This window comes from Propithecus coquereli, unplaced genomic scaffold (genome assembly GCF_000956105.1).
Source record: "Propithecus coquereli isolate 6110/MARCELLA unplaced genomic scaffold, Pcoq_1.0 Scaffold355, whole genome shotgun sequence".
Classification (NCBI taxonomy): Eukaryota; Metazoa; Chordata; class Mammalia; order Primates; family Indriidae; genus Propithecus; species Propithecus coquereli.
The window spans coordinates 2703036-2718033 of NW_012149230.1; positions in this window are offsets into that span (position 1 = coordinate 2703036).

Genomic DNA, 14998 nt, shown 5'->3' on the forward strand with positions numbered 1-14998 from the left:
ATCAAGAAGCCCCCAGATAGAGGCCGGCGGCCCATACTGGGGGTGGCCAGCCTGCGCACAGGGCGGGAGGCGGGCGCAGCAGCCGCGGGGTGGGCGCGGACGGGCGCAGCAACATCGCGGGCGACGGGGAAGGGGGGACGACGGCCCGGCGGGGGCCGGCGGCGGTCGGGGAGACTAGGCTTGCTAAGCCAGTTGTCCATTTAGGACGAGTATGCACAGGGCGGTTCTGCAGAGAAGGGCTGGAGAGAGCTCTCCTCGCGTCCTCCTCTCTTGGACACCGAACATGCACTGGCTAGCGGGGCGCTTGTGACGTCCCAATGAACCTGGTGACAGAGAAAGGGCGCGCCACGGCGAGCGCGGGGGGCAAGCGCGGGGGCCCAGCCCAGGGCGCCCAGAAAAGGCGCCAAAGGGCAAAGGGCAACTCCTGCTGCTGGCGGCAGGTGTTTCGCACGAGATGGGCCACTGTGTGCGGACTGTTGGGAACTGTGGGGGCTCCATCGGCCAGAGCCCTTCCCACCGGGGCGCCTGGGCCAGGGCCCGGCGTGGGCTGCCTGTGGCTGTGTCGCCGCCCTCTCCCCGGGTCACGGCGGCGGCAGAGCCTGCTCCAGGCCCAGCCCGGAGACAACTGCCAGGCTCCTCCGGGGACCTCTCCGCTGCCTCTGCGCTGCCACAAGGATCGCCAGCCCAGCTGCTAGGGTTTGTGAGAAGGGAACACGGCGCCCAGGCCAGATTGGAGGCTGCGCCCTCGACATCCCTTCCTGGCAGGCAGGTTCTGCTCACCTCTTTTTACAAATTGGGTAAAACGACAGTTAAGCCCTAGAGCATTCCTCAGGTCACACAGGTGGGAGTGGCCCAGCCAGGCTTTGAACCCAGCCTGCGTGATTCTAGAGCGCTGCCTCCTGGGCACGTAGGATTCACGTATTACCTTTTTTTTCCTGTAGTTTTTAGGGCACTTATCACCATGGCCGTAGCTGTACCAAGCACGTGCACACCTAGGAGCAGGTCTTCACTTCAACTCCACTCGAGTTGACCACGGCCCCCACTGGGCTCCAGTCTCCTCCGAAGATGTAGAGCAGGTCCACCAACCGTCAACATGGCATCAGCCCACATTTCTCTTCTAATGAAGCCTTGCATCCCAGATTTTCTTTTTGGTCTGCCTTGAAGGATCAAAATATGTAAGGATTATTGTCTACATCAGTTTTGGTCTATCCTGAAAGAAATTCACCTGTGGATTATTCCGTATGGCTAAGAAGCCAGTTTCGGTGGCCTTCCTGGACTTTGTCTAGAAAGCAAATATATTGATTTACAGGTTAATAGTGGAGCACTGTATTGGATGCAAACAGGGTCTGCACAGTTGGAACATTGTGATCCTGCCAGCAGGGTCCACTCTTCACCGCACATTATGGTCACCTGAATGTAACTCTAGATATTCTTACGCCCAAGAGAGGAGACATAATTTTAGGTGTCAGGATAAAGGAAACATGAATCATTGTCCTGGAAGCTGGAAGCTTCAGGATGACAAGAAACATTAGAAAATCCTGCAGGTGACTTTATCTAGTTTTTATCTTGTTTCTTTGGCTTATTTCATTGGAATATATTTCTCATTCATGGGGCTGATGATTTGTTTCAGACATATGACATGCAGAAGTTTCAGAATCAAGAATCGGAGATCAGTAAAAATGTTTTTATATATTTTTTTAATTTTGAAAAGATTTGCTTAAACAACATTGGGCATAATTACTATATTACAAAATTGGTTTTAGCCCTTTGCTCATAAGATTCCTTTCATAGCGTGTCTCCTTGCCTGTGCTCTGACACCGTTTGATTTTTCCTTCTCACATACTCACAGGAATGATTCTAAAATCTACCTATAATCTTGTCATCTTTTTGCTTATGATCCTTTCATGACTTGTCACACTTCCAGGAAAATGGACCAATGCCCCAGTGCCTCATCATGGCGGGTAAGTTTGTCTCCATTTGGCCTTCCCTTGTTATACGGTACAGGTGCAGCTCCCAGTTTTGGTTTCACTCTTCATCCACATCAGGCCACCTTTCCGGCGTCCCACTGGCTGGTCTTCTCCCCTCCCTAACCTTTTGAAAGCTATTGATTTGACCAGGAAACAGTCCTTCTCCACTTGTGACTGTCCCCTTCTCCTCCTTGAAGGCACAGTTCATGTTTCATTCCCCAAGAAGTAATGTTCTCTTACCTGCCCCCTATATCTCAGTGCTTACCCATCCATTTGAATTTTTGGTCTGGCCATCTGTCTTACCCACTACATTGTAAATTTGTCTGGGACCAAAGATGTCTTTCAGTTCTATTTCTCTACGGCCTCCCACAGAGTTTAATATAGAGTTGTCATTGAACAAATGTTTAATGAAATTACCTAAAAGCTGAGGGAAATGTTTATACTTTTCTCTTTTTCCCATCTTCAGATATTAGTAGTTTTCCTGGGTTGTAAAATGCCTTAGGAAATATCGTATTTTTAGCAATTAAGTCTAGCAAAAACCCAATAGAACTCTAGGTTAGCCAAAAATGGGTATATTTAGTACTTTTGTGATGTGATTTCTTATTGGTTTAGACTAGAGCTAGCCTAGTTATTAAAGAGAATCATTTTTGAGCAGCATGCTAAATTCTAAATATACTTAAATTTTCAATAATGAGAGGACAGGCAGGAGTTCTTCCTTTCTTTGCTTTTCTAGATGCAAGAGGCTGGATGCCAATCCCAGCCTCCCCAAGTGACTTGGGAATGTGTGAGGATGACTGGCCTAAGCTTAAGTTATAGAAAAAAACACACAGCAAAGAGACATTTAAACACTTTTAAATATTAATACTAAAATCAGAAAGTGTGTTTCCTGGGAGGAGGGGCCAAGATGAAGGGCCAGAAGCAGACTGCACATGCTGCTTTCACGGAGAAGTTCGAAAGTGTTCAGTGGATATTCACTTTCAGATTGATGATCTAAAAGAGAACATTGGGAATCAATATAAAGGTGACAGGAGGCTCCCAAAGGGCAGGCACGGGAAGAGATGCAACCCACTCTGTGGGATCAGTGGTAGGGAAAGTATCTGCGTGCGGAGAAGGGACAGAGGGGATAACCCTCGACTTAACCCTTCTCCTATGCACTTTGCAATCTGCTCTGTGTAAGAACCCTCCACTGTAGCAGCTGCTGGACTGACATGGAGAGTTGACTGGAGACTGTGCCATGGTGTAGCTTTGGTGAGAAGTCTTGGCAGGGCCCCACTAGCGGGAACCCTGGTGGCATGGCTGGTACCATTTTGAGATCACAGACCCAGAGCACTGTATCTATTAGGGGTCACATCAACCATTGCTACTGCCTCCCCAGTGCCCCTGCCAGGCCAGGGAGGGAGCAGAGAGGCTGGGTGCCCTTGCATGTCCCGTGGGCAGGCGCCATGTACCCCCACCACTGATGGCGGACTTGGGTAGTGTGAAAGATTGGGCCGCCATGTGCTGGCCCCTGCTGCCACTGCTGATCTTGGGTTGGGCAGTGCTTAAGCCACCATGGGCCAACGAACACTGCTGCCCACAGACATGAGTGGGGCAGCACTAAGGTAGACGTGAGCAGACAATCGCCACTACCACCCACTGTCTTGGGCAGGGCAGCGCTCAAGCTTAGCCAGGCCAACAAATGCTGCTGCCCATGAACCTGGGCAGGGGAGCACTCGAGCCACTGTGGGCAATAATTGTCACCACTGATGGAGCTAGGCAGAGTGATCACTCACTCTAGAGCGTGTCAACTGCCTGTGACAGCCACAGAGCAATGGTGAAATGTGCGCTATACGGCAGCAGTGCTAAAGGCTCACAGTGCATCCACCCCTCCCCTGCCTGGCCAGTCATCCAGAGTAGGACTCAAGTGCACCATCCGGGGACCTCTCTATCTCTTGACTGAGTAAGAGTTTCCAGCAGAGGAGAACAGGCATACCACAAACCCATCTGTCTTGAGCTGAGACGGGTTTCAGATGAGAAGGAACCAGCATAAGAAACCTGCCAACAGGAAGAAAACAAGCTTTCACACCCCTAAAGCATCACAGTAGTTCTCCAGCAGTAGACTCAAACCCAAATAAAATTGTCAAAATGCCAGATGTGGAATTCAGGATATGGATGGTAGGTAAGATCAACTGGATTGATGAGAAAGTTGAAAACCAACACAAAGAAACCATAAAAAAAAAAAAAAGAAGTGAAGAACATAAATGAAAAATTCACTGAAGAGATAGATAAGAAAAGATGTAACAGAACTTAGTGAAATGAAAGAGTAATTTATGGAATTCAAAATACAGTAGAAAGTATTAGCAACAGACTAGACCAAGCAGAAGAAATAATTTCTAGAGCTTGAAGACAAGGCTTTCAAATTAACCCAGTTAGTCAGAAATTTAGAAAAAAGAATAAAGAAGAATGAGCAATCACTCTGAGAAGTATCAGATTATGTAAAGTGAACAAATAAAAAAAATCATAAGTATCCCTGAGGGGAAATAAGTAAAAGCAAAAAGTATGTGAAACCTATTTGAGGAAATAATTGAGGAAAATTTCGCTGGTATCACTAGCAATTTAGAAATCCAAATACAAGAAGGTTCTCAAACACCTGGAAGATTCATGGGAAATAGAACATCACCAAGGCACATAGTCATCAGTCTGGCCAAATCAAAGTGAAGGAGAAAATCCTACAAGCTGCAAGACAGAAGAAACAAGTAACCACAAAGGAAAACACATCAGATAGACTTCTCAGTAGAAACCTTACAAACCAGAAGGGATTGGGGTCTCATTTTTAGGCTTCTTAAGTAGAATAACTTCCAGAAAGGAATTTTGTATTTGGAAAAACTAAGTTATATAAATGAAGAAATAATGTCTTTCTCAGATAAGCAAACACTAAGGGAATTTGTCGCACTAGACTTGCCCTACAAAAAATGCTTGAAAGTGCTCTATATGTGGAACAGAACAATCAGTACCCACCGGTGTTAAAAACATTTAAAATGTAAAATTCAAAGCTCTTATAAAGCAGTAATACAAGGGAGAAAAAAACTAGGTAATAACCAATATGATAAAAATAACAGTATCTCACATATCAGTGGTAACATTGAATGTAAAGTCTTAACACTCCACTTAAAAGATACAGATTGGATGAATGGATAAAAAATATAACCAAAATATATGTTTTCTCCAAGAAACCCATCTAACTTGCAAAGAATCTCATAGACTCAAGATAAAGGGATAGAAAAAAAAAATATTCCACACAAATGGAAACCAAAAGCAAGCAGGATTACCTGTTCTCATATCATATAATATGGCTTTCAATCAACAATGATAATAAAAGACAAAGATGGTGATTATATAATTATAAAGGCAGCAATTTAGCAATAAGATATAACAATCATAAATACGTGTGGGTATTTCTTAGGGTATGGAGGTACGCTGGGGTAGGGAGGAGGGGCAGCCTCTCCCTGACCTATTCCAGCTGGGAGAGCAGTGTGAAGGAAGCAAGCAGCACCCTCTTTCCAGTGAGTATGTACTCCAGGCTGAGGCATCCACAGAGAGTAGGGCTCACAGCTCTTCCTCTGTGGACCTGCAGTGGACCCGGGGTGCCCAGTTTGGGAGTTCCCTGCCTGCCAGTGTTTCACGGAGGTACACGCTAGTGGGACAGACATGAAGGTGGTGGGGCAGGGGGAGATGTGAGAGCTGAATGGTCAGATTGTGAATCTCAGATGGTCCTGTCTCCACAGGCAGACTTTCTGGCTGGGTGGGGCCACTTCAGCCCTCCCAGGTGGCTTTCCCCAAAAACTGAGAGCAGATCTTTGAACCCTGCTGAAATAGCTACTTTACCAGCCTTTGTGGAGCCTGAGGGCAAGCCCACCCAACCCAGGCCCGCCCAGCCTCACTCCCCAACCCGCCTCTGTTGAGGCAGAGAATAAGGATACACCTGCACACTTGGAAGTTCCAGATCTTCACCCACCTGGGGCATTTAAGTGCTCTACCTGAGGGACTAAAGTCAGGCACAAAAACAACACAGCAGCCTGTTGCTTCTGGCAAATGCCACCTACTGACAAGGAGGTCAATTTGCATAGCCCTTTATAGCATTTACTGACTCAATCATACAGAGTGAGGTTGTTTCTCACCTACAAGCACCACCTACTGTCTCAGAGATTAAACTGGGCATACCATTACCATTCACACTGCTAACATGGCCACAGGACTAGGTATAGAAGAAGGAATCCAATGGCCTCATCCTGTCTCATCAAAGAGAGACGTGGAATCTGTCCACACACATAGCTTACCACTGTTACAGTCTACAGACAACTAGCAACTGAGAAAAGCATCACACCATGGATATCCATAACTAAGGCATCTATCTGGAATCTACCTCACCATCAAAGCATGCACAAACCACGCCAAAGGTTCTTACCCAACATATGCTACAAAAACCCCCGTACGAGTGAGGTGGGGGGAAGCCTCATCTAAACAAAAGAAAATCAAAATTAAGAAGCAATAACTTCTCCAGATGAGAAGGAATCAGCATAAGAACTCTGGAAGTATGAAAAATCACAATGAAAGTTCTCCCCGAAAAGGGAAAACCAGCCCTCTAGCAATGGATACTAACCAAAATGAAAATACTGAAATGACAGATAAAGAATTCCAAATATGGATTATAAGGAAGCTCAGTGAAATCTGAAATGGAAAATGGAAAACCAAATCAAAGAAAAGAAACCAGAAAAACAATTCAGGAAATGAATGAAAAATTCACTGAGAGATCGACATGGTAAAAAAAAAAAAAAAAAAAACAGATAGAACATAGAACTACTTCTGGAACCAAAAAATTCATTTACAGGAATACAAAACAGTGGAAAGTTTTAAGAATAGACTGGACCAGGCAGAAACAAGAATCTCAGAACTTGAAGACTACTCTTTTGAATTAAATCAGTCAGTCAAAAATAATAAACAGATAATTAAGAGGAATGGCCAAAGCCTATGAGAAATATGGAGTTATGTAAAACACCCAAACATAAGAATCATAGGCATTCCAGAGGGTGAAGAAGAAAATACACAAGGGCTGGAAAATCTATTTGAGGGAATAATTGAGGAAAACATCCCTAGTCTTGCTAGGGATGTAGACATCCAGGTACAAGAAGCTCAGTGAACACCTGAGAGATTCATTGCAAAGAAGTAATCACCAGGACACACGGTCACCAGACTGGCCAAAGTCAGCATGAAGGACGAACTCCTGTGACCCATAAGGCAAAACTGTTAAGTAACATACAAAGGAAAACTCATCAGGCTAACTGCAGACTTCTCAACGGACACCTTACAAGCCAAAAGGGATTGGAGCCTCATCTTCAGTCTTCTTAAAAAGAGCAAGTTCCAGCCTATAATTTTGTACCCTGAAAAACTAAGTTTCATAAACAAAGAAGAAATAAAGACTTTTCCAGACAAGCAAACACTGAGACAATTTTTCAAGACCAAACCTAGCCTGCTGGAAATGCTCAAAACTGTATTATACATGGATAAGCACAATAGACATCCACCAACGTAAAACCACACAAAAGCTAAAGCTCAGAGCTCATATAAAACAATAGCACAAGAGGTAAAACAAAGCAATAACGTACTACCAAACAGGTTGAACAGAACAGCATCCCACGTATCAATTCTATCAGTCAATGTAAATGGTTTGAACTCCCCACTTGAGAGACATAGGCTGTCTTAGTGGATAAAAAAAATATGAGCCAAGTATCCGTTGTCTCCAGAAAACACACCTAACCCAAAGGACTCTTACAGACTCAAGGTCAAGGGGTGAAAAAAAAAAAATATTCCATACAAAAGGAAACCAAAAGAAGGCAGGTGTAGCCTTTCTCATATCAGATAAAATTACAATAGTAATTACAATAGTAAAGAAAGGCAAAGATGGTCATCATATAATGGTAAAGGGAGAAATTCAAGAAGAAGACATAACAATCCAAAATATTTATGCACCCAACTCAGGCACACCCAGATTCATAAAGCAAACCCTACTAGACCTAAGTAGAGAGATAAACAGCAACATTGTAATTGCCAGAGACTTCAAAATCCCACTGACAGAACTGGATAGATCATCGAAGCAGAAAATAAATAAAGAAACATTGAACTTAAATGGGACTATAGAATAATTGGGTCTAACGTACATTCACAGAACATTTTACCCAAAACTACTTAATACACAGTCCACTCATTAGCACATAGAACATTCTCCAAGATTGATCATATTTTAGGCCACAAAACATGGCTCAACAAATTCAAAAAAATTGAAATCATACCATGTATCCTCTCAGACCACAGTGAAATAAAACTAGAAATCAATTCCAAGAGAACCACCCAATTCCACACATAGTCATGTAAATTAAACAACCTACTTCTGAATGATTATTGGATCAAATATGAAATTAAGATGGAAATTAAAATATTCCTCAATCTGAATGACAAAGAGGATACAAGCTATCAAAATCTATGATATAGAGCAAAGCAGTCCTAAAGGGAAAATACATAGCCTTAAATGCCTATAACAAAAAGAAAGAAAGATTACAAATTAACAATCTGATGACACATCTCAAGGAACTAGAAATGGAAGAGCAAACCAAGCCCAAAGCCAGCAAAAGAAAAAAAAATTAACTAAGGTCAGAGCAGAACTAAATAAAATCAAAAATAAGAAAATTATACAGAAGATCCAGAAAACAAAAAATTGGCTCTTTGAAAAGAGAAACAACATCGATAGACCTCTTGCTAGATTAACCAGGAATAGAAGAAAGCACCCAAATGAACTCAAGTAGAAACAGAAAAGGAGACATTGTAACTGATACCACAGAAATACAAAATATCATCTCTGAATACTATGATAATCTCTATACACATAAACTTGAAAGTATAGAGGAAATTTCTGGAAACATACAACCTCCCAAGGCTCAATCAGGAAGAAATAGAACTCCTGAACAGACCAAAAAAGAGCAATGGGATTGAGGCAGCAATAAAAAACCTTCCAACAAAAAAAAAAGTCCTGGACCAGATGAATTCATGGCCAAATTTTACCAGACCTACAAAGAACAGTTGGTACCCATTCTGCAGAAATTATTCCATAACATCAAGGAGGAGGGAATCCTCTCCAACTCATTCTATGAAGCCAGTGTCACCTTGATAACAAAGCCAGGAAAGGACACGACAAAAAAAGAAAACTACAAGCAAATATCCCTTTTGAATATAGCTGCAAAAATTCTCAATAAAATAATAGCAAACCTAATTCAACAACTTATCAAAAAAATAACCCACCATGACCAAAAAGTCTTCATTCCATGGATGCAATATACATAAATGAATAAATGTGTTTCGTCACATAAACAGAAGCCAAAACAAAGATTATATGATCATCTCAATAGATGCAGGAAAAGCATTTGACAAAATTCAGCACACTTTCATGATAAAAACTCTCAAGAAACTGGGCATAGAAGGAACATATCTCAAAAGTATAACAACCATATTTACAAACCCACAGCCAGCATCATACTGAATGGGGAAAAGTTGAAATGATTCCCACTAAGAACTGGAACAAGACGAGGATGCCCACTGTCACCACTTCTATTCAACATAGTGCTGGAGGTTCTAGTCAGAGCAGTCAGGCAAGAGAAAGAAATTAAGGGTACCCAAATCAGGAAAGAGGAGGTCAAACTACCACTTTTTGCAGATGATATGATCTTATACCTAGAAAACCCTAAAGATTCCACCAAGAGACTATTGGAATTGATAAATAAATTCAGCAAAATCTCAGGTTACAAAATCGATGTATACAAATCAATAGCATTCCTATATACCAATAACAGTCAAGCTGAGAGTCAAATCAAAGGCTCAATACCATTCACAATTACTACAAAGAAAATAAAATGCCTAGGAATATACTTAATCAAGGAAGTGAAGGATCTTTATAAAGAGAACTATGAAACACTGAGGAAGGAAATCGCAGATGATACAAACAAGTGGAAAAACACATCATGATCATGGATTGGTAGAATCAACATTGTTAAAATGTCCATACTACCCTAAGTGATTTATAGATTCAGTGCAATTACCATCAAAATACCAATGTCGTATTTCACAGATGAAGAAAAAATAATTCTACGTTTCATGTGGAACCAGAAAAGATCCCAAATAGCCAAAACAATCTTAAGCAAAAGGAGCAAGTTGGGAGGCATCACATTACCAGACTTCAAACTATTCTACAAGGCTATAACAACTAAATCAACATGGTATTCGCACAAAAATAGGGACATAGACCAATGGAACAGAAGAGAAAACCCAGATATAAAACCATGCACATACAGCTCTTTGACAAAACAGACAACAATATACACTGGGGAAAAGCATTCCTGTTCAATAAATGGTGCTGTGAAAATTGGATAGCCACATGCAGAAGAATGAAATATGATACATATCACTCACCACTCACAAAAATTCATTCAAGGTGGATAAAAAACTTACATGTAAGGCATGAAGCCATAAGAATTCTAGAAGAAAATGTTGGAAAAACTCTTCTAGCTATCAGCCTAGGCAAAAAATTTATGAAAAAGACCCTAATGGTAATCACAGCAATAACAAAAATAAATAAATGGGGCTTGATTAAATAAAAAGAGCTTCTGCACAGCCAAGAAAATAATTTACAGAGCAAATAGACAACCTACAGAATGGGAGAAAAGATTCACAACCTATATATCCAATAAAGGACTAATAACCAGAATCTACAAAGAATGCAAGCAAATTAGCAAGAAAAAAATCAAACAATCCCATTAGAAAATGGGCAAAAGATATGAAGAGAAGCTTTTCAAAAGAAGACAGACAAACGGCTGATAAACATGATAAATGCTGCAACGTGCAAGTATCACTTTTACAGTTATTTAAAATTGAATGTATATGTATAATTTCTAAATATAAAAAGCAGTTTACAAAGTAAAGTGTATGGGAAGAGTCCATTTAAAAAAACTGAGTAAGTATTAGAATTGTGCATAATTGCATGGGCAAGCATAAAGTTGTGGGAAAACACATACTAAGTTTTACACACTGATTACCAAGAGAGTAAAGAGTGGTAATAAAATAGTAGCTGATTTTATTTTATTTTTAAAAATTTAGACATCTTTGTATTTGTTTACTTGTTATAAGGAGATATTATGTTTTTAATTTTTAAAAATCTAGTAAATAAAATACTCAAAAACTATTTCAAAATATGTAATATAAAGCTTTAACTGAGAAATAAAGATTGACTTAATTTATGCTTTTCTTTTAAAGGTTTCTTTATGTAATTTCTATGTTCATTTCCTCTTTTAGGCACACCATAATGTGTACTGTTATATGCTGTGAAGTTAAAGAAGCCTATTGAGACAATTAGTTGAAATAAACCTTATTTTAGACCAGATTATCATCTGTGATATAAGAGGAAAATCAGAAGTTATATAATTATATATGTATTTTTATGAAGTCAAAATAATTTTTAAAATATTTTTATCTCAAAGAAATCTCTGCATATTTAAAAATATTGTAAATTCATGAAAATAAATATCTTTTTATCTTTAAAATAATACTATTTACTTATTTTTATAGACTTTGGATTTGGTAATAAAAAAGAATTATTTATTCTCTTGAAAAGTAGCCACATAAAGCAAATTTTAGCACCTGTGTTTAAGAAATATTTGCGATATATTATGAAAAAAATCATTGTAAAATAGCTCAAGGTTATATATTTCAAAAAAAATAATATTTTTTACTTTATCTGAGACTCGGAACTCAGGCATTCTCAGGGATTGGGCCCAGGAAAATTACTGTGGTTACATTGCCAACACTAGTATTGCCTTCATTGTGTGACATCCTCAAATCTAGTGTTCCTTCATTACACTTTTGTGTAATATTGTCATGAGTCTTGCTTTACTAGCATAAAAATGGGGCATTCACAGGTAAAAGATATTTCCAATTATCTTACAATAGAAGAAAACAATAATCCTTATCTATTGCCTGTTTATTTTGGCTCAAGCACAGATAATTAGAATCTCCCTTGCTTTTCAAGTGTTAGAGAGTTAAAGTTAAGTTTAAGGCTAGTTAGGAAGCAAGTAAACCCACTGAGCTTTTGTCGTAAACTATTCTTTTTCTGGTTATCATGGGGCTCTTGTTATAGCAGAACAGAAATGCCCAGCCCAGGTTCTGCTTATAGTGATTTTTTTTGCTTCTCCGGATGTGCCACCTCAAGTAGTAAGGTTGTTTGAACCCATTTTCTGAGAATACCTTCTAGAAATAACTTATTTTTCTCTTCCTATCAAAAGATTCATTAACTTACTTAGAGCCATACCTGGTTTGAACTCTGGCTGCGTGACTTAGTAGCTATATGACCTTTAGCAAATTGCATAAACCCACGGGCACTCAGTTTCCTTACTGGTAAGCCTATTTATTTCAAAGAAATATGGAGAGGTTTAAATAAGAATACATGCTCCATGCCTGAGAAAATATGGACATCAATAAATGTTTGTTGAATCTGAACTCTAAAAATTAATATTCGTTCAGGAGCTGCCAAACACCATCCTTAAGCATCCATTAATTTTTCAATAGCGCTGTTGTAACAAACAAAGTTTATGAAAACTTTAATTTGGTCTCTTAAGAAAATAAACTTCAGTTACTATTTCTTTACTGCTCCCTTTTTTTTGCATTTTGGGGGGTGGGGAATTCATGATATTTTACAATATTATCATCCCCAGTGGAAATCTAATTCTGCACCTCCCACTCAATCTTTATTTGGCTTCTGAGTTTTGTGTTACATGAAAGCTATATATTTTTCTTAAACACAGGAAAACTTCATGTAATTTTATAGTCACTAAGTGAACAATTATTTACTAACACTATTTTTTTTTATTTCAGAACATTATGGTGGTACAAACGTTTAGGTTATATATATTTCCTTTACACTGCCCCAGTCAGAGCCACAAGCATGCCCATCCCCCAAAGAGTGCACACCACACCCATTAGGTGTGAATATACCCATCCCCTCTTCCCCATTGCCATCTGTCTGACACCTGATAAATGTTACTTCCATATGTACACGTAAGTGTTGATCAATTAGTACCAATTTGATGGTGAGTATATGTGGTGCTTGTTTTTCCATTCTTGTGATACTTCAGTTAGTAGAATGGGCTCCAGCTCTATCCAGGATAATACAAGAGGTGCTAGATCACCACTGTGTTTTGTGGCTGAGTAGAACTCCATGGTATACATATACCACATTTTATTAATCCACTAATGTATTGATGGGTACTTGGGTTGTTTCCGCATCTTTGCAATTGTGAATTGCACTGCTATAAACATTCAAGTGCAGATGTCTTCATTATAGAATGTCTTTTTTTTTTCTTTTGGGTAGATACACAGTAGTGGGATTGCTGAATCAAATGGTAGTTCTACTTTTAGTTCTTTGAAGTATCTCAATATTACTTTCCATAGAGGTTGTACTAGTTTGCAGTCCCACCAGCAGTGTATGAGTGTTCCTGTCTCTCCACATCCATGCCAACATTTGTTGTTTTGGAACTTTTTGATACAAACCATTCTCACTGGATTTAAGTGATATCTTATTGTGGTTTTGATTTGTATTTCCCTGATAGAGATGTTGAGCATTTTTTCATGTTTTTTGGCCATTAGTCTGTCTGCTTTTGAAAAGTTTCTGTTCTTGTCCTTTGCCCACTTTTAAATGGGTTTGATTTTTTCTTGCTGATTCTCCTGAGTTCTATACAGATTCTAGTTCTCAGCCCTTTATCAGATATATAGCATGCCAATATTTTCTCCCACTCTGTAGGTTGTCTATTCACTCTAATGATAGTTTCTTTGGGTGTGCAGAAACTTTTTAATTTGATCAGATCTCATTTATTTATTTTTGTTGATGCTGTGATTGCTTTTGGGGTCTTCTTCATAAATTCTTTCCCTAGGCTGATGTCTGTAAGAGTTTTTCCAATGTTTTCTTCTAAAATTCTTATGGTTTCATGCCTTAGGTTTAAGTCTGTTGTCCATGATGAGTTGATTTTTTGTGAGAGGTGAGAGGCGCGGATTCTGTTTTAGTCTTCTACATGTGGCTATCCAATTTTCCCAGCACCATTTATTGGATAGGGATTCTTTTCCCCAGTGTATATTGTTGTCTGCTTTGTCAAAGATTGAATGGATGGCTATATGAGGATAGTTTTATATCTGGGTTCTCAATGCTGTTCCACTGGTCTATGTCTCTGTTCTTGTGCCAGCACCATGTTGTCTTCGTTACTATAGCCTTGTAGTATAGCTTGAAGTCTGATAAATTGATGCCTCTCAATTTGTTCTTTTTGCTTAAGGTTGCTTTAGCTATACAGGGTCTTCTTTGGTACCATACAAAGCATAGAATTATTTTTTATAGATCTGGGAAAAAATGATGTTGGTATTTTAATAGGGCTTGCATTGAATCTGGAGATCACTTTAGGTGGTATAGACTTTTTTAACAATGTTGATTCTGCCGATCCATGAGCATGGTATGTTTTTCCATCTGTTTACATATTCTGCTATTTCTTTCCTCACTCATTCATAGTTCTTCCTGTAGAGGTCTTTCACCTCCCTAGTTAAATATATTCCTAGGTATTTTATTTTCTTTGTTGCTATTGTGAAAGGTATTGAGTCTTTGATTTGGTTCTCAGTTTGACTGTTATTGTCATATATGAATGCTACTAATTTGCATACATTGATTTCCTAACCTGCGACTTTACTGAACTTATTTATTAATTCCAGTAGTCTCTTGGCAGAATCTTTGGAGTCTCTAGGCACAAGATCACAATGTCTATTTGCTAGCACTGTTATTTGGAAAGATTCATTATGCTCAAGACCAATGTTCAAACATCCCTCAATAATAGTGAGTAGGGGATGGCTCTCTGCTCTGACCTCCCTTGTACACGACACACATGCACACACACACACACACACACACACACACACACACA